This window comes from Canis lupus, chromosome 12, assembly GCF_048164855.1.
Source record: "Canis lupus baileyi chromosome 12, mCanLup2.hap1, whole genome shotgun sequence".
Lineage (NCBI taxonomy): Eukaryota > Metazoa > Chordata > Mammalia > Carnivora > Canidae > Canis > Canis lupus.
The window spans coordinates 1708676-1730288 of record NC_132849.1 but is presented as its reverse complement, the minus strand read 5'-3'; positions in this window follow the sequence as shown (position 1 = coordinate 1730288).

The window sequence follows — 21613 nt, the reverse complement described above, 5'->3', positions numbered from 1 at the left end:
AGAAGCTTCAGGTGAGAGTCACTTCATCCCAGGCTACTTAAAGGGCTTATGACTGATAATCTCAGGCATCAGAGGAAGTATTTGCAGTTTCACACTGGATTCATTTGAAGATCTTTAAAAAATACTAGAAACTCTTATTTAATTGGTCTGATAATGCTGCTTAGGTATTAGGATTTTTAAAAGTCTCCAGATATTCTAGCGTATGGCCAAGATTGAAAACCTGGTCTTACTAAGGCCATGCTGGAATGTAATTTTTATGAGAACAAGGACTTGGTCTCTCTGGTTTCCTGCTATGTTCCCAGCAACAACAAAGGTGTCTGGCACATAGAAGATCTTGTTCAGGAAGCATTTGTTGATGAATGAGTGAATCCTTTGCACGTTGCTGAATGTTTGCTTATCATTTCATCAATTGTCCCCGATAAAGTGATGATTGAAGAGCATTGAGAGAACTATCTCCGCCTTGGACAGTGAGGGATGGAGTTCGCTGTGTCTGGTTCCCAGCCAACACGCAGTTAAAATTGTCTAAGTAGGACAGAACAAAGCTTGCTGGCACATGGAAAGGGCTCTTGGGTCAGTGAGCTCTTGTGAAGGAGGCTGGGTTGAGAATATGGTGACAACTCAGTGTTTAATTAACATGGCTCTAGAGGGATCTGGAGCAGGATTTAATGGAGACTAATATTACCCATAGACTGGGGAAAGCATCAGCTCAGATCAAAGGGAGCATCTGGAGACATGGAATAAGGCCTTATTGAGAAGAAGTAGGCAAGAGATCTTGTTTCACTGGCTGGGGATTTTGTGAAGCATTTGAGACAACTGAACTCTGAAAGACACGGCGAGTGCCTGCTGTCAGGTTGCCACTGTGCCGAAGGGTCTGGGGCTCTCCCTGCATACAGGATGCTGCCTCCTTGGAGACATGAGGGAGCTCATCCCCACCCTCCCCTTCCAACTTATGTTCAGGGTGAGCATATGGAGGTTCCCAGGGGGAAGAACCCATGTAGAGGGAAGGACACTGAATACAAGAAGAAGGAGGCTAAACTGAGAACATGAGTGTGATAGGGGCACTGGGTTCAGGAGTCATGGAGTAGGAAGGATCTGGTAAGGAGGAGCTTTCTGATGGGCAGGAATTGTGTGAATATTATAAAGAAAGGAAGGGATGTGTATAGATAGAGAGGACTTGAATGTGTGTTTAAGGTGGGTAAGATGGAAGGTTCAGAGCTTTCTTTTGGTAACAGGGAGGTAAACTGATAAAGTGTACCTTATCTCATTTAATCCTCACAATTCCCCTAAAAGGTAGAGAGTTTCAACCCTACTTTATAGATGAGCATGCTGAGTCTCACAGAGAATAAGTGACTTGCCAATAGTCACCAAACCAAGTAAGTGGAGACTTGGATTGCCTGTCTCTGAAGCTTTAGTTTGCAGAGGAAAAACATAGATGGATGGAGAGGGCTCAAAATCAAATCTCAATGTTTAAAGAAGCTAGTTTATATTGATATAAGTAATATAGTATAATTGATGTAATATGAGTAATATCTTCCTTCTAATTTCCCAATCTATGTAGAAAAAACAGACTATCAGGAGGCTGTGAATTATATGCAGGTATGAATCACCTTCTAAGTTCTTGCCTTCCAGGCTCCCTTAAGATGGGACACTCCTCTCAACAGTTAGGACAAATCCTCCCAAAGCTGAAGGACTGGGACAGAGATTCCAGGGTATTAGTATCCCAGTCCCCTTCCTCTCCTTCCATCTGGAATGTGAAGCATTATAGGCAATTATTATAGTAGAGAGAGCCCAGGTCCAGGAGACATGACATCTAAACTCAAGGCTCGCCTCTGCCATTGTCTCTGCTGCACTTTTCCCTCTCTCTTCTGGTTGAGAGAGTCCCTCTTTCCTGTAGGGTACTCATACTAAGTGGTTTTTATGGAGCTGTGCCATGGCCATTGTCTGTAAGGGTCCCTATAATTCGGAGCTGCTGCTGACTGTCTTTCCAATCAAGTGTAGAGAAGAAGAGAGAATTCTGACAGGGGCACCTGAGTGGCTCAGTTGGTTGGGTATCTGCTTTGGGCTCAGGTCATGATCCTGGAATCCTGGGACTGAGTCCCATGTCGGGCTCCCTGCTCAATGGAGAGTCTGCTTCTCCCTATCCCTCTGCCCCTCCTATCTGCTTGAGCTCTCTCTCTCTTTCTCTCAAATAAATAAATATTCTTAAAAAAAAATAGAATTCTGACAATCATGCTTGAGCACCTGGATCCTGCTGTGCTGGATTCTGTAAATTTCTGTCATGAGATTCCATGAACACCAGATTTTCTGCAAAGATAGCCCCAGCAACCTCTTCCGTCTCTGTGTGCATGTTTCTTTGCAGCGTAATGTTGTCTCCTGTTATAGACAGAGTCTATTTGCCCTCTCTTTGAGTCTGGGTTGGCTTTGTAGCTTGTTTGGGCCAATGGAATGTGGCAGAGTGCTTTCCAAGCTTTGGTCTTAAGTGGCCCTGCACCTTCAGCTCTCAACCTTCTCAAACCTTGAGACTATTGTGCTGTGAATAAGCCTGGTCTAGCTCCTAGAGTATGAGAAAACGCACAGAGAGGCCCAGCCAACCCAGCCATCTCAGCAGAGCCCAGGCCAGCCTGCCAGCTGAATGAAGCTGCAGTGAGTGGCGGAAGAACCACCTACTAACTCACAGAGTTATGAGAAAGGATGAATTGTTATTGTTTTAAGTCACTACATTGGGGAGTGTTTTGTTATGCAAAAATAGATATCTGATTCATGAAAATACAGTCACCAGCTCGTTATGTGACTTGTGCATCAATTGTAGTTTTTTATTTCATGTAAAGCAAAATTAGCTTTTGCTAATTTGATCTGTATAATAATTTATCTAAAAGATATTGGGCCATCAGGAGGGCTGAAGTATCAAGATCAAAGCTACTCAGCCAGAAATGTACTCTTAAATTAGATACCCTCCATCAGGATCCCTGACATGGCTGTGCCAGGAGGTCAATTGTACCAGTAATACCAGAGGGAACATCCCTTACTACCTGCTGGTTTCTTTGTATCATTAGCTCCTGATTCAAAGTCCAGAGTGGGTGCTTCTGATAGATCAACTCTAGGTCACGCATCTATATCCAGGCTATGGGGAGTCTGGGAAACTAAGTGTCTGTTATTTCCGCTGTTACAATGGGAGGCAGACTCATAAGAAGGTGGATTTTTCCAAATGTAGGAAGTGGTCCAAAAAGAATGACCTATGTCCTTTACAGTTCACCTCTTTTCCAGATCAATGTACACTCTTCTTTCTATATTTGTACTTCTAAAAGAAAAAGACCCTAAGGTAATTCCGGTATTGCTTTACCCCAAACAGCTTATTTCCTCCCCAAATTCTCATCAGATAGTATGCCCAGCTTCAAGCTAAGGATCCCTATAAAGAAGATATGGTCCATATATACAATGGAATATTTCTCACCCATCAGAAAGGATAAATATCGACCATTTACATTGATGTGTATGGAACTGGAGGGTATTATGCTGAGTGAAGTAAGTCAATCAAAGAAAGACATAGGATTTCACTCATACGTGGAATATAAAAACATACTTTAGTTTTGCTTGATATCTATTGCTCCACTAGCACTGGCATGAATTTGCATTAATATTATGTAATTTACAGAATAAATTGTGAACCTGATCACAACAAACATACACTATATGAAAAAGTGGGGGGGAAGGGTGAAGAAAAGAAAGTCACATAAGTTAAAATGTATAAATATGTGCATAATACAACATAGAAGATGATTCACATAGATACTTCTAGCCTTGCTTGTACTATAGTTGAAATTCAGTTTCTTTATGGATTGTATTTAAATTTTCCTCCTGCATTAACTTGCCCATGTTTCTTTTTGTTTTCATTCAGTACTCAGTCCAAGTTCTTAAATATTGGTAGGGGATGCAAATATTCATTTTTTTGAGGGATTTTATCCTTAAGTGGTTTTTTAAGTGGTTTTTATATGCACTGAGTTGCAACGATTTGTCCAGCAATCTATATTACTATTGCAAATAGAAGTACCGTAAGTTGCCTTATGGTATCTCTTGTGTTCAATTCATACTTCTTCCAGACTCAATGTGTTACAGCAATATTATTTCCCTTTGATGATCTAGAGCAAGTACTCTAAGCAACATAGTAATCCCATTTTTTTAGCCTGTTCATTCAGAGGGATTAAGAACCACAAATGGCTAAGTTAGAGCCTCAAATTTCAATTCAGTGAGCTATTTGTAGTTTCCTGGTAGGCATGTTCTTCTTTGGATGCTAAAATTTATTTCTTTTTCTTTTTTAAATTTAAATTCAGTTTGTCAACATATAACACCCAGTGCTCATCATATCACGTGCCCTCCTTAATGCCTGTCACCCCATGCCCCCCATCTCCCCTTCAGCAACCCTCAGTTTGTTTCCCAGAATTAAGAATCTCTCATGGTTTGCTTTCTCTTGATTTTTCCCCATTAAGTTTCCCTTCCTTTCCTTATGATCCTTTCCCTATTTTTTATATTCCACCTAGGAGTGAAACCATATGTCTCTCTTTGATTGACTTACTTCACTCAGCATAATACCCTCCAGTTCCATCCACATCAATGTAAATGGTCGATATTTATCCTTTCTGATGGCTGAGGAATATTCCATTGTATATATATGGACCATATCTTCTTTATCCAGTCATCTGTTGAAGGGCATCTCAGCTCCCTCCACAGTCTGGCTATTGTGGACATTGCTGCTGTGAACATTGGGGTGTGCCACTGTTTTCCAGAGTGGCTGCACCCACTTGTATTCCCACCAACATTATAAGAGGGTTCCCCTTTCTCCACATCCTTGCTAGCATTTGCTGTTTCCTGTCTTGTTAACCTTAGCCATTCTCACCAGTGTAAAGTGGCATCTCATGTGGTTTTGATTTGTATTTCCCTGATGGCAAGTGATGCAGAGCATTTTCTCATGTGTCTGTTGGCCATGTGTATGTCTTCTTTGGAGAAATGCCTGTTCATGTCTCCTTCCCATTTCTTGACTGGACTGTTTGTTTTTCTGGATGTTGAGTTTGATAAATTCTTTATAGATCTTGGGTACCAGCCCTTTATCTGATATGTCATTTGCAAATATCTTCTCCCATCTGTAGGTTGCTTTTAGTTTTCTTGACTATTTACTTTGCTGTGCAGAAGTTTGCTTTTTTTTTCATCTTGATAAAGTCCCAAGAGTTCATTTTTGCTTTTGTTTCTCTTGCCTTTAGAGATGTGTCTTGCAAGAAGTTGCTGCAGCTGAGGTAAAAAAGGCTGCTGCCTGTGTTCTCCTCTAGGATTTTTTTTTTTTTAAGATTTTTATTTTATTTATTCATGAGAGACAGAGAGAGAGAGAGAGAGAGAGAGAGGCAGAAACACAGGCAGAGGGAAAAGTAGGCTCCATGCAAGGAACCCGATGCGGGACTCGATCCCGGGACTCCAGCATCACACCCTGGGCCGAAGGCAGACACTAAACCGCTGAGCCACCCAGGGATCCCCTCCTCTAGGATTTTGATGGATTCCTGTCTCACATTTAGGTCTTTCATCCATTTTGAGTGTATCTTTGTGTCTGGTGTAAGAGAATGGTCTAGTGTCATTCTTTTGCATGTGGCTGTCTGATTTTCCCAATGACATTTATTAAAGAGACTGTCCTTTTTCCTGTGGATATTCTTTCCTACTTTGTTGAAGATTAGTTGACCATAGAGTTGAGGGTCCATTTCTGGGTTCTCTATTCTGTTCCATTGATCTGTGTGTCTGTTTTTGTGCCAATACCATACTGTCTTGATGATCACTGCCTTGTAATATAGTTTGAAGTCAGGCATTGTGTTGCCCCCAACTTTGTTTCCCCCTCCAACATTTGCCTGGCTATTTGGGGTCTTTTCTGGTTCTGCTCAAATCTTAGGATTATTTGTTCCAACTCTGAAAATTGTTTATAGTATTTTGATAGGTATTGCATTGAATGTGTAGATTGCTCTAAGTAACAGAGACATTTTCACAATATTTGTTCTTCTAATCCATGAGCATGGAATGTTTTTCCATCTCTTCATGTCTTCCTCAATTTCTTTCATGAGTGTTCTATAGTTTTTAGATCACAGATCCTTTACCTCTTTGGTTAGGTTTATTCCTAGGTATCTTATAGTTTTTTGGTACAATTGTAAATGGGATTGCTTCCTTAATTTCTCTTTCTTCAATCTCATTGTTAGTGTATAGGAATGCCATTGATTTCTGGGCATTGATTTTGTATCCTGCCACATTGCTGAATTGCTATATTAGTTTTAGCAATTTTGGGGTGGAGTCTTTTGGGTTTTCTAGGATGCTAAAATTTCTAAGTATGCAATACCTGGAGTCATAAAGATTGGAAGCATAAACTTAGCTAACATATTTAGTGTGATAGTGCCATCCCCACATCCACCCCCTTGGTTTTTAGACTTATGATTTCTAGGCATGTAAGAAGTATGTTGCCTCATCCTGTATACTTCATGGCACCTCAGCTATGCAAGTGAGTTGAGTGAGGAGTAGCATATATTAGGAACAGGCATATTAGGAATATAACTTCACAAAACTCACTTGTACCATTAAGACTTTTTTGAGCCTGGTCATGCTTATATCATTTCCATAGATAACAGTGTGTTGGTGGGCCTGCCTGATTTATAGTTGGGTGGTTTAGGTAACATCCAGTCCAGTTCAGGGTTGGTAGCTCAGGTTGCATGATTATCTGGTGTCTAGTGGCCATGCATTCAACGAAGGCCTAGTAGCAAGCTAAGAGATGTTTCTTAAAAGGATAATAGTAACTTTACAAAGTTCCTAATAGGACCTTGCTTTCTCCAAAACCTCAAGGACCTATTCCATAATTCTAGCCCTGCTTCAAATGCCATACAACATCTTGATCTTCCAAAGACACCTCAAGTAGCATTAAATCTTGCAAATGATAGGGACCAACTAAAGAGATGCTTACATTGCAACCTGAACTAATTAGAGAACGTTTTCTTCCTCTGAACTCTATTAGAAGCTTGTAGCCTTCTGGTCTCCTGGCAAATGAACTGGAGCAGTAGTCAAAATGTAATATATGTTGCTTCTAAAATGCAAAGAGACATTTGAAATATTATGCCAGTTTTCTTGATTTTAAGAGGAACATGGTAGGAAAACTTGTCTTCTTTTATTTTAGAGGAAATAACTGTAGTCCACCTTTGGCCTTCTCCCCTATAATAGAAGTCACCTATAATTTCACATTTTTCCCCTCATATCTCTGGTATATATGTATCTCACTAGGGCATCTAGTGAACCATTACTTCTTGCTGTTCATATCCTGTCATGTCAACATTCCTGTGGATGTATGATGATCAAGTTCTCAGGAAACTAATTTGTGGTACATGTCTGAGGGTCAGCAAACTCCTACAGCCAGATTGTGTTGAGGCTTGTCCTGACCAGGTGAACTTCAGGTGTTCTATGCTTAAGAAGAGAGAAAAAAAATATTTGCTGGATAGTATGTTGTTTTGTTTCAGTAGAAAGACTACATCTGAAGGTCTGATTATAACTAGAACTACCATTTGATTGTTTATAATTATTCATGGCCATTTGTGAAGGTCCAGCTGTCTTCTGAATTGGCCAAACTGGCCAGTTAAATTGGAATGTAAGAGAAATCACTACCTCTGCATCTTTCAGATATTTAAGGGTAATACTAAATCTCTGTGAATATTTTATCGAGGAAAGCTTGCATTTTATTTACCATTTGGCAGTGGGAGGAAACTCCAGGTGATTCTATTTGACTCTTCTCAACCAGGAGCCTTCATTCCCTTGCCTCTAGTAAAAGAACCTGTGTGAGGGTGCTGCTGGTCACTCAATATGTCTATTCTAGCCATCTGCTCAGGAACTGGGTAAATGATCAAGGGTTTGGGCTTGAGGTCCCAGTAGGCCTACCATGAGGTAGACTTAGGTAAAACTCCATTTATTGCCTGTCACCCATTGGTACCTGCTCTGACACCACAATAGTGTTGTGGTGAATAGTGAATCTTCAGATTTTGCTATTCTCATAGAGCCAAGCCAGTGTCTAGTAATCTTGGAAGGAATTCTAGGTATTTCCCTTTCCCTAGTATACAGATCCTCTGGTAACTGGTTGCAGGGCAGTTTGGGATCTTTTCTGGGGAAAAGATTTATAGTTATTATAACTGCAGGTTTCTTACTCAAGGGTACTTAGCTTCCCCTTCATACATGGAAAACTGAATCTGTGAACTGACTTAGGTATGAGGATTGGGTGAGGGACCACATAGCATTAGGATATTAGGTTTCAGTAATGGAAAATCTTGACTGGCTTAAACAATAAGAAGATACATCTCATATAATGAGAAGTCTGAAGGCATGGTTGGTTAATTCAACAGCTCAAAATGTCATTAAGGACTTGGATTCTTTACATTTCTTTGCTCTGCCCTTCTCAGCATATTGGTTTATTTCCCTTCATGGCTGCAAGTTGTCTGCCACCCTGGCTGCCAGAACCATATACATCAGGTAATGTTTAAGAGAAGAGGGACCCTTCCTTATAATTTGTTTTTTGGAGTAAGGAATCTGCTTTCAGGAACCTCAGACTTCTGTTAGAAAGGAGGAAGCAGGGTGATTCATAAAAGGGTGTTGGGTGAGATATTAACAAGTTTTGCTATAGAGTGCAACTCTCATCATGATGGCATAAGTCAAGCCTCCATTTATTAAGTCTGTCAAATCAAAATAAGGACCTTATTGGTGTGTCCATCTCTGTTTCTTTTGGGATACCATAAGCTGCCATATAATGATCCCTATGGGTCAGACTATTCTGATTATTGGGCTGACCAGCTGCCTATTGTGATAGCCAAACTCACTATGGCTGGCAATTAGTGCTGTTCCCAAGCCTGTGTTGCTTATGACATCCAATCCAATTGAAATTGTGCATCTCATTTCCAACTACAGCTTTTCTCCATCAGTATCCTTAGCTGACATAACAACTGCTCTGGCTTTTCATAAAGATGCTGGCACTCCCTTAACAATGTATTTACCATTGTCTTGACAAAAGAAGAGTGTTTTCAGTTCTCTTGGGAGGCATAGTTAGGAGATGAGTAAACAATCATAATAAATATACTCCAACATTCCTATCTTCCTTGGTCTTCAAATTTACTCCAAGTTATACCTTGTAATTTCTGGCATCTCAACTACATTTAGTATGGAACACAAATGAGTCCAGGTTTCTGTCAACCTACCCAGCAAACAGTTAAACTGACTTCTAGATGCTGAAGCTAGTACATCAAATGCAGAGTCACTGGCAGATGCCACCATATCAGTAAACTCAGCTGACCTAAAATTATAGTTTTCCCTTGTTGGTATAGCACTTTTAGAATCTACTCTCCAGGTTTCTGCTAATATCAATGATCAAAGACACATACTTTTGTCTGTAGTGTTTTCCCTTCATATATTAGATGTGGACTTCATCCCCTTTCCCTGCCTTCCCCCTACCCTGTCCCAGGGACATGTTGAGATCTAACTATAGTTGTTGGTGTGGAGACAATGAGGGGAAGAGGGGGTTGAGGATAGAGAGAACTAACTGGGTTCCCCTTGCAAAGTAACACCCTCATGTTAGATCATTGGGATTTTTAAATAAGGAAGAAGTAGATAGATGAGAAGAAAAGGAGGGGCTGCTTTGGCTGACAAGAGAGATAAGAATCAATGAAGTTTAGAAATTCAATGCTCTCTGAGTTATCTGAATCTTCCCATAAATCTCTGTTTCAATTCCCAAGTCTACCTGCTTTCTGATCAATGTTCTAATTTTCACCAAAGCAATAATGCAAGGCTGCAAATTCAATTAATCTTGTAATTCAACAACCTGCAGGATAAAACTTTGAGCTTGATTTTTGTCTATTTCAATATTGTGGCTGTGAACAAAAGAGATTATTCTAGTATAGTCATAGAAAATCCTTGGTTTTCATTTTTTTTGTCTTGGACTGAGAACTTAGGAATTTTGGGTTTTTTTTTTGTTGTTCTTTCTTTTAAAAAAATTCACCTAACACTATTAGAAGTAAGCATTTCATCTTCAGATCTTGAATTTCTCATGCTTTTGATTTTTAATTTTATTTATTTATTTATTTATTTATTTATTTATTTATTTAGAGGTTTGCAGTTTTATTAAGAAAACAAAAACATAACCCATACAAAAAGGAGAGTTCTGTTCCTATGATGGCACGCAGTGTGGGCATGGGGGGGAGGGGCTCTGAGTCCTCCAACAGCCCTGCCCGAGTCTCTGCGCCAGCTAGGAGTCCTGCTGCTGGATGAAGGGGTTGGGGATGGCCACCATGCCGTCCTGTGGGCAGATGAGCAGCACGGATGTGTCTGAACCGAGACCAAAAGATTGGGATCGTCCCCTGCGTATTCTCAGACCATATGCCTTGAAATTAGAACTAAATCACAACAAGAAGTTTGGAAGGACTTCAAACACGTGGAGGTTAAGGACCATCTTGCTAATTTTATTTTTTTTTAAAGATTTTATTTATTCATGAGAGACACAGAGAGAGGGAGAGGCAGAGACATAGGCAGAGGGAGAAGCAGGCTCCATGCAGGGAGCCCGATGTGGGCCTTGATTCCAGGACCTCGGGAATCACGACCTGAGCCAAAGGTAGACGCTGAAACACAGAGCCACTCAGGTGCCCTTCTCATGCTCCTTATATTGTTCTTTTTATATCCTAAACCTTGACTTCAATAGGTATAGGTGACTACAGAAAAAAACATAATAGTTTTCTCTATTGTTTACCATGTTTTGGGAGAGTCACACCTCTTAATCCTAGCTAAATTTTCACTACAATCAATCCTGAGCATGCCCCAGACCATCCCTGATTCCTGCTAATTTCTGAAGGGTCTGTTTCTACCCAACTCTTGGTACCATTTTTGATATTAGCCAAGGTTTTTACTTGCAAACAACAGAAAGAGACCATGGCTAAGTCAGGGAGGAAAAAAAAGGTTGATGAAAAGGATATTGGATAGTTCACTGAATCATTATAATCATTGTTATAAAACAATGTCCAAAATCATGTCTTTAGGGCTAAAATCTTTTTCTGTCCCCTTTCCATTGAATCACTATCCCACAATCATTATATCATGATATGGAGCAGGAGAGTCTGGTTGGCAAAAGATTAGGTCAAGTGCCTATGCCCTTGGCTACAAAAGAAGCATAGGGAGTAATAATCTGGCATTTTAACTTCTATAGTGGGAGATGGGCTCTACACCCTGCCTAGACTCTGAGGGCCAGAAATTCCCCCAATAAAAGAAGGAACTGGATTGCTAAACAGCCCGAGCAAATGGTAAATGTCAGTTAGCTCCCACTGAGTCACTCTTTTCTGTGTGTGTCAGTTTCTTCATCTGTAGAAGAAAGGATTTGGCATAGATGGTCCTAAAGGTTGCTCCAGGATCTATCATTCTGTGGCGTGGACATTCCCCTTTGTCCTCTGTGGAGTAGGAAATCCCAGATCAGACTGTTCCAGTGAAAGGCAATGAGTCCTTGTACTACTCTAGTCACAGGTGGGAGGGGGTGGGGACAGAGGGTTGTTGGCTTGAGACGGGCTGTCTGAGGAGGTGAAGGCCATGTTATGCCCAAGATTGTGAATCTGAGAAACCATCAAGGAGCCGACACCGATGCAAGCTCGAGTTTGGGTCCAAGTATACAGGACACAGCGGAACAGGGACTTGGATCCCGAAGTGGGTTACAGCTGGGTTTTTTATGGGCTGGTCTAGGGGATTTTCAGAAGGGATGGAAGAATTTCTCAAGTTCTGTTTACATTCTGATATGGGGCTTAAGAGCATTGAGCTCTGTTCTCATTCTAATATGGGACTTTCTACCATGGGCCTGGGCTCTGTTGTCTTTCTGATATGGGATTACCTGCCCGAGGACATTGAGGACATTCTGCAGTTTTTCCCCCGTAAAGTTCAGCTCTTATTCACAGGGGCCTATCTTAAGATGGCTATACTTGTGCTAATGCTAAACTTGAGGTGGAATGGCCTTGATTTTTCTCAGCCTCCACAGGCCCCACTCCCAGGCTCCTGGCAGCTGTGAGGCTGAGCCCTCTTGCAGCTGTGTTTGCAGCAGGTTTACACTGGTGCAGAAAATAGAAGCAGTGTCAGGCCAGGACTGTGAGTGATCCAGAGAACAAAGTCATTTTTCAAGACACTGCCCTGTTTGAACACTGGGTGTTGAGGTGACAGATTTTGTAGACACAGTATAGGAAAAAAATCCACTACCTTGAGTGATTTTGAAGCCTCTAGGAATATTTGGCGAGGGTGAACAGTTGGTTTCCTGCATTTTCTCTTTAATCAATTGCTTCTTTAAGAAGTGGCTGTGTGAAGGCAGAGTGCTGTGTATTTCCTACCCCCTCCCTTTGGCTCCCTTTCCAGCGCGCTGATTTTTCAATACGAAAAGGCAAAACTTTCTCCACAATCCCCGAAATGGTGCCTGCATATTAAAAATACACCAGCGTTCTTTGCTGTTTGCCTGCGGATTTGTTTCATTTCATACCTCACTGAAGGCTTCTCTCTGTTCAGAACGCGCTGTACCCAGTTGGGGGGGTGGGACTTGAGAGAGCATCCCTTGTTTTCTTAGCAAACTCTGAGAAGTGTTGAAATTGAAGTTTGAGCTTTGAGTGAACAGAAACCTGAGGACTTGAGGAGGAATTTTAATTGCCTGGAGCTTTGATTCTGGCCTAGCCTACACCTGAGGGTGGAATCCATGAGTCGCTTCCCAAAAGCTGGGCACTGGGGTACAGGGGCTGAATGACCACCACCTTCGTGCCCATGTCCAGCTGGGGTGCAGATGCACATCTGGGCCACCTAAACACGTGGGGCAGAGATCTGCATAATTGAATATGAGACCCCACAGCAGAAACCACACCATTTCCCATTACATCTGTTTATCACCTCTAGTAAGTTAAACTGTGTCCCCACCCCCACCCGCCCCTAAAATTTATATTCACCCAGAACTTCATAATGTGACCTTACTTGGAAATAGAATCTTCGCAGATATAATTAGGGATTAAGGATCCAATCATTTCAGATGAAATCATGCTGGAGTTAGGGTGGGCATGAAATCCAGTGACTGGTGTCCTTACTAGAAGAGGGGGGATGCAGAGAGACAGAAAACGGCTGTGTCAAGTTGGAAGCAGAGATTGTAGTGATGAGCCTGCAAGTCAGGGGATGTCGAGGATTGCTGGCAGCCATCCATGTCTGGAAGAGAGGCACAGAACAGTCCTCCCTTGAAGCCTCCAGGAGGAACCAAGCCTGCTTGCATCTCGATTTTTGGATCTCAGGCTTCCCATACTGTGAGTGAAGAAATTTCTGCTATTTTAAGCCCCTTGTTGGAGGTGATTTGTGATGGTGGCCCTAAGAAGTCCATGTTTAACCTATTGAATGTCCCTTGCCATTTGCCCTTGGCGCATAATATCCTGCAAAACTTTCTTCTCTCTCAGTTTCAGTTCCCATGTCATATCCTTAGTGAGCTTCCCTGAATTTTTTTTTTTGAATTTTATTTATTTATTCATGAGAGACACAGAGAGAGAGAGGCAGAGACACAGGCAGAGGGAGAAGCGGGCTCCCTGCGGGGAGCCCGATGCGGGACTGGATCCCGGGACCGCGGGATTGTGTCCTTAGCTGAGGGCAGATGCTCGACCGCTGAGCCACCCAGCCCCCCCACCCAAATCTTCATTAAAAATTCCCCACTTCCTTCTGTGCTTCCACAGCCCCAGCACTGCCTTCGTTCCCTCTCGAGGTTCAGCGATTGTACCAGCCACCCTGTCCCCCCAGCCTTGACCATGGGCGGGTCTCCGCATCTCAATCTCCATAATGCCCGGCAGGGTGACATCATGAACACTTGCAGGTGCGCATGGAGGCCAGATGGACGGGAGCGGTGGGGGCGTCCTCTGAGGGAGGGCGGCGGTGCTCCCACTGCTGCTAGCCTTCTGGAGAGGGGCAGCTCATCCCTGTGATCCTTCTCTCCCTCCCCTGTGTGCTCTCCTGCCCTTCCGATGTCACCTTTGTCCTCCCCGGAGGGCAGGACACTTAGCTGCCTGCCCGGAACACCTTGCTGCCTGTGTGTTAGTGGCTAACCTTGCTGCCCCCTGCTCCTGGTTTGAGGCCAGGCTCTTTCCAGGGTCATCCATACTCATGAGGGACACAAGCCTCACGCTGAGGGAGTGTGTGTGTGTGTGTGTGTGTGTGTGTATTGGGGGTAGGTGGAAGCATGACCTACTGGCTCAACCAAGAACAGAGAGATGGAAGGTAGGAAGGACGACATAGGCCACCCCTGGGGAGGGGGCGGTCTAGGTTGGCTGTCTCTCCCTCTGTATTATGCCCCCGCTTCCTCCCCCATCTCAACTCCATTCCTACCAATCACCAACTGATCTGGATCATTGGGTAGAAGGAAAACTCTTTGTCCTGGTTGGGTTATTGTGTTTTATTGTTGTTGTTACTGCAAGACAAAATCCCGGGAATTTGGCAGAATTAAGCCAGTGTCTCTTCTTTACATTTTTAAACAAAACAAAGAAAGGGAAGGAGAGGTTGTGTTCAGAAAGTGAGATGGTGAGAGCAGTGGCACCTGTGTGAGCCAAACTGCCCGGGTGCCCCCGGGATGCTGTGGTCTCCCCTGCAGTGGTGACCTGAGGCCTCGGGTGGGCCCACGAAGAGTTTGGCCAGAGTGGCTGAGCACATGACAGGGCCGGGGAGAGCCAGCGGTCCTCTCCAGTGCTGGAGACTGTGTATCCTCACAGAGTGCTCTCCGCCAGCGTACCCCAGGGACCTCGCCACCCGCGGATGCTGGGGAAGTGGCTGAGGGTGGCAGTGACCCGCCAGGACCATGCGGATTCCAGCTCTGAGGCCACACAGTCTGAGGCTGAGGATGTTTTATGAGGGAGGCTTTAATTCCCTGACTCCAGCTCCCTCTGGACTCTCTGGAAGGTTCTGGTCATTTTATTTCATTTCTAAATCACCAGATTGTCCTTCTCCTTGAGCAAATGGTCCTGGGACTTAAAGGGAGCCACTTTGGTGGAGCCATTAATCACTGAAGCCTGGCGGGGTCTTGCGGGGAGCTCTTCTCGCCTTGCCTCTTCCGCCTCATGCATGTTCTCTTGCCCTTGACCTGTCCTGTTCCATCATGAGAGACACAAAGAGGATTTCACTCTGAGAGGGGACCAGGACTCATGTGGACAAGGCTTTTGGGGGGAGGGACAGACTGAGGGAAAGACTGGCTCGACCAGTCCTGCATTCATTTGTTTACTCATTCTCTATTGAGTACATGCCTCGGACCCGGCTCTGTCTATGTGGGAATAGCCCTGAACAACATACACATGAATCTGCCCTCAAGGTGCTTGTGTTCTCGTTTCAGCCAGATCCAGACAGTTGTGCTGAACAGAGGCAGAGAGTGAGGCAGGGGGTTGCACGCCGGGTGGCCACACATAGGAGTCTTCATCACTGGACACCCCTGCCTCTCCGAGGGGTGGCCTGGGGCTTGGAGGATGTTGCTAAACGTCTATCACTTTACCTCTACTTTTTCCTCTACTCGAAGTCAGTTGGGTGAGGATGAGGCTGGAAGGCAGCATGAGCAATTACACCTGTCTGTGTCGGCAGGTCACAGGGAAAGGGGACCCAGGGCTGGAGGGAAATGTGAGTGTGCGTGTTTTATCTGTGTGACAGGGACAGATCCTTCAGAGCAAAGGGAAGCCTTTTTATTTTAGCATTTGTTTTCTCTGGTCTGAGGTTCCCACTAGATGTGGAAGATTCTGGTTGGATTAGAGAGGTGGAATCCTCTGCCAAGTGAGCTCTGAGACCAAGTTCCTGGATAAGGGTGACTGCATTTGCCTTATCTGTTAGAGAGGGCCAGGGACCAGTCTCACCCAGCCTCGAGGGGGCAGACTGGGAGAGCTGCCCAGAAATGGGAGGAGACGAAGGGAGGTCAGGAGGGTGGGCCTGGGGGCAGGGGGTTTCGCCTATCCCTGGGGTGGGAGGAGGCTGATGGAGCCACGGATATGGAGTCAGAAAGGACTCATCCCTAAGTGGGCTTAGGGGTCTGGCTCCCCCGCATCCACCTTCTCGGGGGGGCCGGTGTGCCCAGCCCCTCACCATCAAGCAGCAGCCCAATGAGGTGTCATTGGGACTGGCGGGGGGAGTCTCAGGCCAAGGGGATGAAGCAGGAGCTGCCAGGCTGTGGGGCCTGAGGGACCACCCCAGAGCGACCACTGGAGTGGCAAGGCTACAGGTCAGGGGTCTTTAGGGAGACTGCACCCCTTGTCTGAACCCCAGGGACCCCTGCCTGGCAATCTGACGATGGCAGCATCTGCTGGAGCTGCTGCATGGCCGTCTCAGATCTGGGCGGGAGCCCCTCTGCAAACAAGCTCCTGGACTCCTCGTCTCCGAAAAAAGGGCCTGGATATGATCTGTGATCTGCAGCCTTAAAAAGAAAAAAAAGGGGAGAGGGATCCCTGGGTGGCTCAGCAGTTTAGCGTCTGCCTTTGGCCCAGGGCGTGTTCCTGGAGTCCCCAGATCCAGTCCTGCATCGGGCTCCCTGCATGGAGCCTGCTTCTCCCTCTGCCTGTGTCTCTGCCTCTCTCTCTCTCTCTCTCTGCCTCTCATGAGTAAATAAATAAATAAAATCTTAAAAAAAATTGGAGAACGAGTTACTTTTTAAACAAAATTGTATAAGGAACCTCAGTCTTAAAAACAACTTTAAGGGGGCAGCTGGGAGGCTCAGCTGTTGAGCGTCTGCCTTCAGCCCAGGGTGTGACCCTGGGGTCCTGGGATGGAGTCCCACACGGGGCTCCCCGCATGGAGCCTGCTTCTCCCTCCTCTACCTGTGTCTCTCTCTTTGTGTCTCTCATGAATAAATAAATACAATTTTTTTGAAAAACAAGCAAACCCAAGTTTAAGGAGCAGAGCTGTTTTGTTTTGCCTTTCTTCCCCTGCAGGTGGGGAAGCCTGGGCTCCTCAGCCTGGAGAACCTCTGTGCACACACTGTGTGAGCCTCCTCGGCCTGTGACAGCCTGTGACGTTTAGGGCTGTGAAGCTGGCCTTCTTAGGCACTGGCGGGCAAGCCACGGTTCCAGGGAGCCGACGACATGGGCCTGAAACACTGGCTCCTTCCAGCAGGGTCTGGTCATACCATGTTCTTCCTTCACACTTTCAGTTTGTTTGTAGTTAATTTTTGTCTTTTGCTTTTAATCTCTGTTTTGCGCTTCCAAGGCTCTTGTCAGATGTCTGCTGTGCCGGGGACAGGGACAGGGATGGGGACGGGGATGGCCGCGGTGGCCCCGGGTTGGAGGAGTGTAAGTGCCATTGCGGGTACCTGCTGCAGTGCGCGTCCTGGGGGCAGCCGGCGCGGGCATGGGCACCACCCAGGTGCCCGGGGTGGGGGTGCTCCAGAAGCTGTGGCTGCTCGGGCAGCCCGGGGGGCTCAGCGCTTAGTGCTGCCTTTGGCCCAGGGCCTGATCCTGGAGACCCGGGATGGAGTCCCTTGTCCGGCTCCCTGCATGGAGCCTGCTTCTCCCTCTGCCTGTGTCTCTGCCTCTCTCTCTGTCTCTGTGTCTCTCATGAATAAATAAATAAAAAATCTTAAAAAAAAAAAAAAAAAAGAAGCTGTGGCCACTCACACCGCTGTCTTCCTTCTCTCTTATTTTAGCCACCCCCAAATCCCCAGTACTGCCGATTCTGGGGCATTTTGAAGCTCCTGTGGTATAAATCAGGTTGGTTTTCAGCTTCCCTCACGACGCGCAGTAAGCTGGATGTCTCGAGTCTGTCAAGTTCATTATCCTTTGCCCATCCACTTTGCCGCTTCCAAAATTTTATTGCTGTTTTCTCCTTTCCCATTCTGCCTTGCCCTTGTGGGTTTATGCCTCTGTAAACAATCCCGTTGTGGTACTTCAGTGGAGTGTGGGGAGAAAGTGAAATTAGATGTGTGCACTCAGTTTACCACTTTTGCCAGGAAAATCAGGCCATTTACTTTTATAATTTAAAGAAACACCTTTTCAGTTTCCTGTGGTGGCAAGGCTTCAGTTGCGTGGTGCAGGCTGCGTGCTAGCAGAGAAGAGCTGCTCGTGGCCCTGTCTTGATGGTCCATTGGTCACTGTCCCGGGCCCAGCATCTTCTCCCCGTCCTGATACTGCCCCCGTCAATCACTTTCCTTCCACTTGTCGTACTTCATCATTTTCCCTAGTCCTCTGTGTCACTTTTTCCACTTAAATGGCCTTGGGCCCTCGTCAAGATACTTCCAATCCATCAAGAAAAGAGAAAAAAGAAAAAACATTGTTTTTTTTTTTTTTTTTTAACTTGGCACCTAGGTAGGCTCTATGGGTATGGGAATAGGATTTTCTGAATCCCAAATTGGGATTTTTTTTGTTATGGTCCCACATGAAAAAGATTGTTTGGCTGATATAGTTTAAACATGAAAGTTTTCGAAATTCAAGGGTCACCAGGACAGAATGCTTGAAATCTGATTTGTCCCAGACATTCTGGGATGTTGTCATTGCATCTTGGGGGAAAAGTGAGGAAACCTTTATTTCTCCAGGGGCATTTGGTCCAATTACATTGGGAAGATGGAAATACTTCCAAAAACAATACCAGGTACTTTGACCATGGCCAACTAAGTAATAGGAAGTGCCCCCAGAAACTTGAGGAAAGGGAAATTCTGGATGTGTGGGGCTGGTCAAAAAGGGGAAGGCTTCCAGAAGACATGTTTTAAGGATGGGCCTGAAAAACTGCCCAGAGATGTCCCAAGCCGGTTCTGTGGTGAAGAACTTGGGAGTTGGCTTGAGGAAAGCATGGTCTTGTTGTCAACTCTTCCTCTATCACCTTTCCCCTCCATCAGTCACCTCTGCCATCAGACTGTGTGGGCCTAAGGGTAATTCCTCCTCAACCTTAAAACTTTGTCTCATTTGGGATTAGGCTTAGCTATAAGTAGCAGAGATTCAAAATAACTATGGTTAAAAAATGAGAGTTATTTCTTTCTTACTTAGGAAGAGTCCATAGGGATATAGTTTAGGTCTGGTAGGGAGATTCTCTTCTATGAAATCCTCAGTGATGTGGGTTCTTTCCAGCCCTCTGTGGTTCTCATCCCAGTGGACCAAGATGGAGGTTAGTGCTTCAGCCATCACATCCGCATTCCAGGCAGGAGTAGAATAGAGAAGGATAGAATAAAGAAGAACGAGGAACAAAGGAGGATTACAAGCCATCTTGTAAGGGAGGTTCCCCGAAGCTGCTACATGTCACTTTTGTTTCTGTCTGTTAGGCAGAATCTAGTCAAGTGCAAAATACATTGGTATCTACAGCCTTTATTCTTCGTAGCCAGTTGTCACTATGGAAGAGGGGATACTGGAACAACTAGGGATCACTGTCATCACCCATTGCTCTCAGTCCGCATTTGGCCACTTCGTCCATTTGTCATTCTGTCTTTAGTGCTTTCCTCCATCCATTCATCTTTTTCTACATGGCCACCATCACTCAGAACCGATGGGGGGTCAGAGCTGCAAGAAAACGAAAAGTCTGGTCTCCTTGTAGAGTTGAAGAAATGAAGGTCAGGGAAGGACCATGACTTTGTCTAAGGTCAGTCACACTGCTGAGCAGTTGCAGAATCGTCCTCAGATCACCAACATAAACATATTTCCAGATGGAACTGCAGGAGCAAGATGGAAATAAAATGCTCCAAGCCAATCAGTTAGCCAGGGATGCCTTCCGGGCGGGGTGAGGACTGGAATGATTGTGGAGAATGAGAAAGTGACCCAGAAGGGAGGAGAACATTCATGAGAGGAAATGGCCTAGACAAAGCCAGAGTCAAGTTAGAGCACTTGTTGGAGCCTGTGAGCTTGAACAAAATGGGGGGTATGTTGTCAGCTACCACGAAAAATTAAATGGTGACTTGAGATATGGGGTAGTTGAACATTGGCTGGCTGGATTTTGAACTGTACCCAAGAGCTTGGAATCACTAAAGAAATAATGACCATCTCAGGCTTTTAGGCTTAGCGGAACCTGGTTCAGTACCATCTCCATCCACCTGTCTCTGCCCTGTCACAGTTTCCTTCTCCCCGTTTTTATGTCTTGTTTGTTTCCTCTCTCGCCTCTGGCAGCAGCTTTAATGCCTACAAAGTATTTCCTGTAATCCTCTTAATAACTACTGATGGGTTTCCAACTCTGAACCCGAACACATCTCCAATCTCCACACCTCTGAGATTCATGTTCTCTTAGCCTCCTTCCTGTACTTTAGGGAAACAGAGTCCAGGCTGGTTTTTCCCTGGCCCGGGTACCCAAGATGGTGGTGGACATGGAGGAAGCTGGATAGTTGCCCAGTCCTCTACGAAGGGGCTCGAGACACGTGCTCACGCCAAAGCTCCTGTGGACCAAGAGCCTGTCCTGCTCCCTTGAAATCCACCAGCTCTGAAGTTTATGATGAATTCCCTGTCCCTACTCCCAAAGGTAGCTGCCACGGAGACAGGTTAAAAGCCTGTATTTATGGCAAGTGACACTTTCTGAACAAGATGTTGATTAAGGAGCACGTTGGGTTCTTACTGTTCCACAAGCTCCAGAGGCTGAGCGGTGAATGTGAAGACTGTGCATGGGTCAGGGCACCAACTGTTGCCTAAGCCTGGAAGCTGTTGGGGTGGCTGGGGTCAAGGGGACCTTACAGGGCTGTGCCGAAGTTTGCTCATACTGGCGGATGGTTAAATGTCCAGGAATATTACAAGCTGCTGGTTACATTGTTGGTTGCTTGAAACTGGCCACAGTGGGAGTATTTGCACCTCCAAAATGGGCAGACACTATGAATTGGGGTTGTAGGTCCTCCTCCTCTGTGAGAGAACTGGTTTACTGGCACTCCACTGGGTTACCCTTGCTTGGGGCACTTTGTAGGGAGGGTGGCAGCTGTGTGAGATCCTTGAGGCTTTGCCAGGGTTCTGGCCAGACTGGAGAGATTTCTGATCTGGTTGGGAAGAATTGTTCCACCTGGGGGTGGGAGGCTGATATTGGAAGAGGAGCAGAAAAGTGAATTAATTTTTTTCTTTTTAAAAAATTTTTTGCTTTTTTTTATTTTTAATATATTTTTATGGAAGTTCAATTTGCCAACATATAGTATGACACCCAGTGCTCATCCTGTCAAGTGCCCTCATCAGTGCCCGTCACCCAGTCAGGAAAAGTAAATTAAAATAAACTTCATTGTGCCAAGTGAGGCAGAGCTGTGGCTGAGTTTCTTACCTAGTTCAGAACCCGGACAGTGGGCAAATGCATCACAGTGACTTTGTTTCTTCACCGTGAAAAAAATTAGTTTGCATATTCTTCGCAGTCAGCACATTCCTCTCTTGGTTATCTAATCTACTAACATCTTTGCTTCCTTAATGCTCATTTTCTTTGCAAACTCAAAGAGTAGCTTTGTAATCACAAACCCCAATATATATATGTCTAAACATGTTTTGACTACTGTTTAACAGCAGGCTGACAGCTGTGTAGCTCCTGCCAACATGCACAGTGCTGCAAAGGGCTGAATCATGTCCAGTTATCAGTGTGAACCAGAAGAAGAAAATATCTAATGCGTGGAGCAAATACTCAAATGCATCTGGTCAGCCTCGCC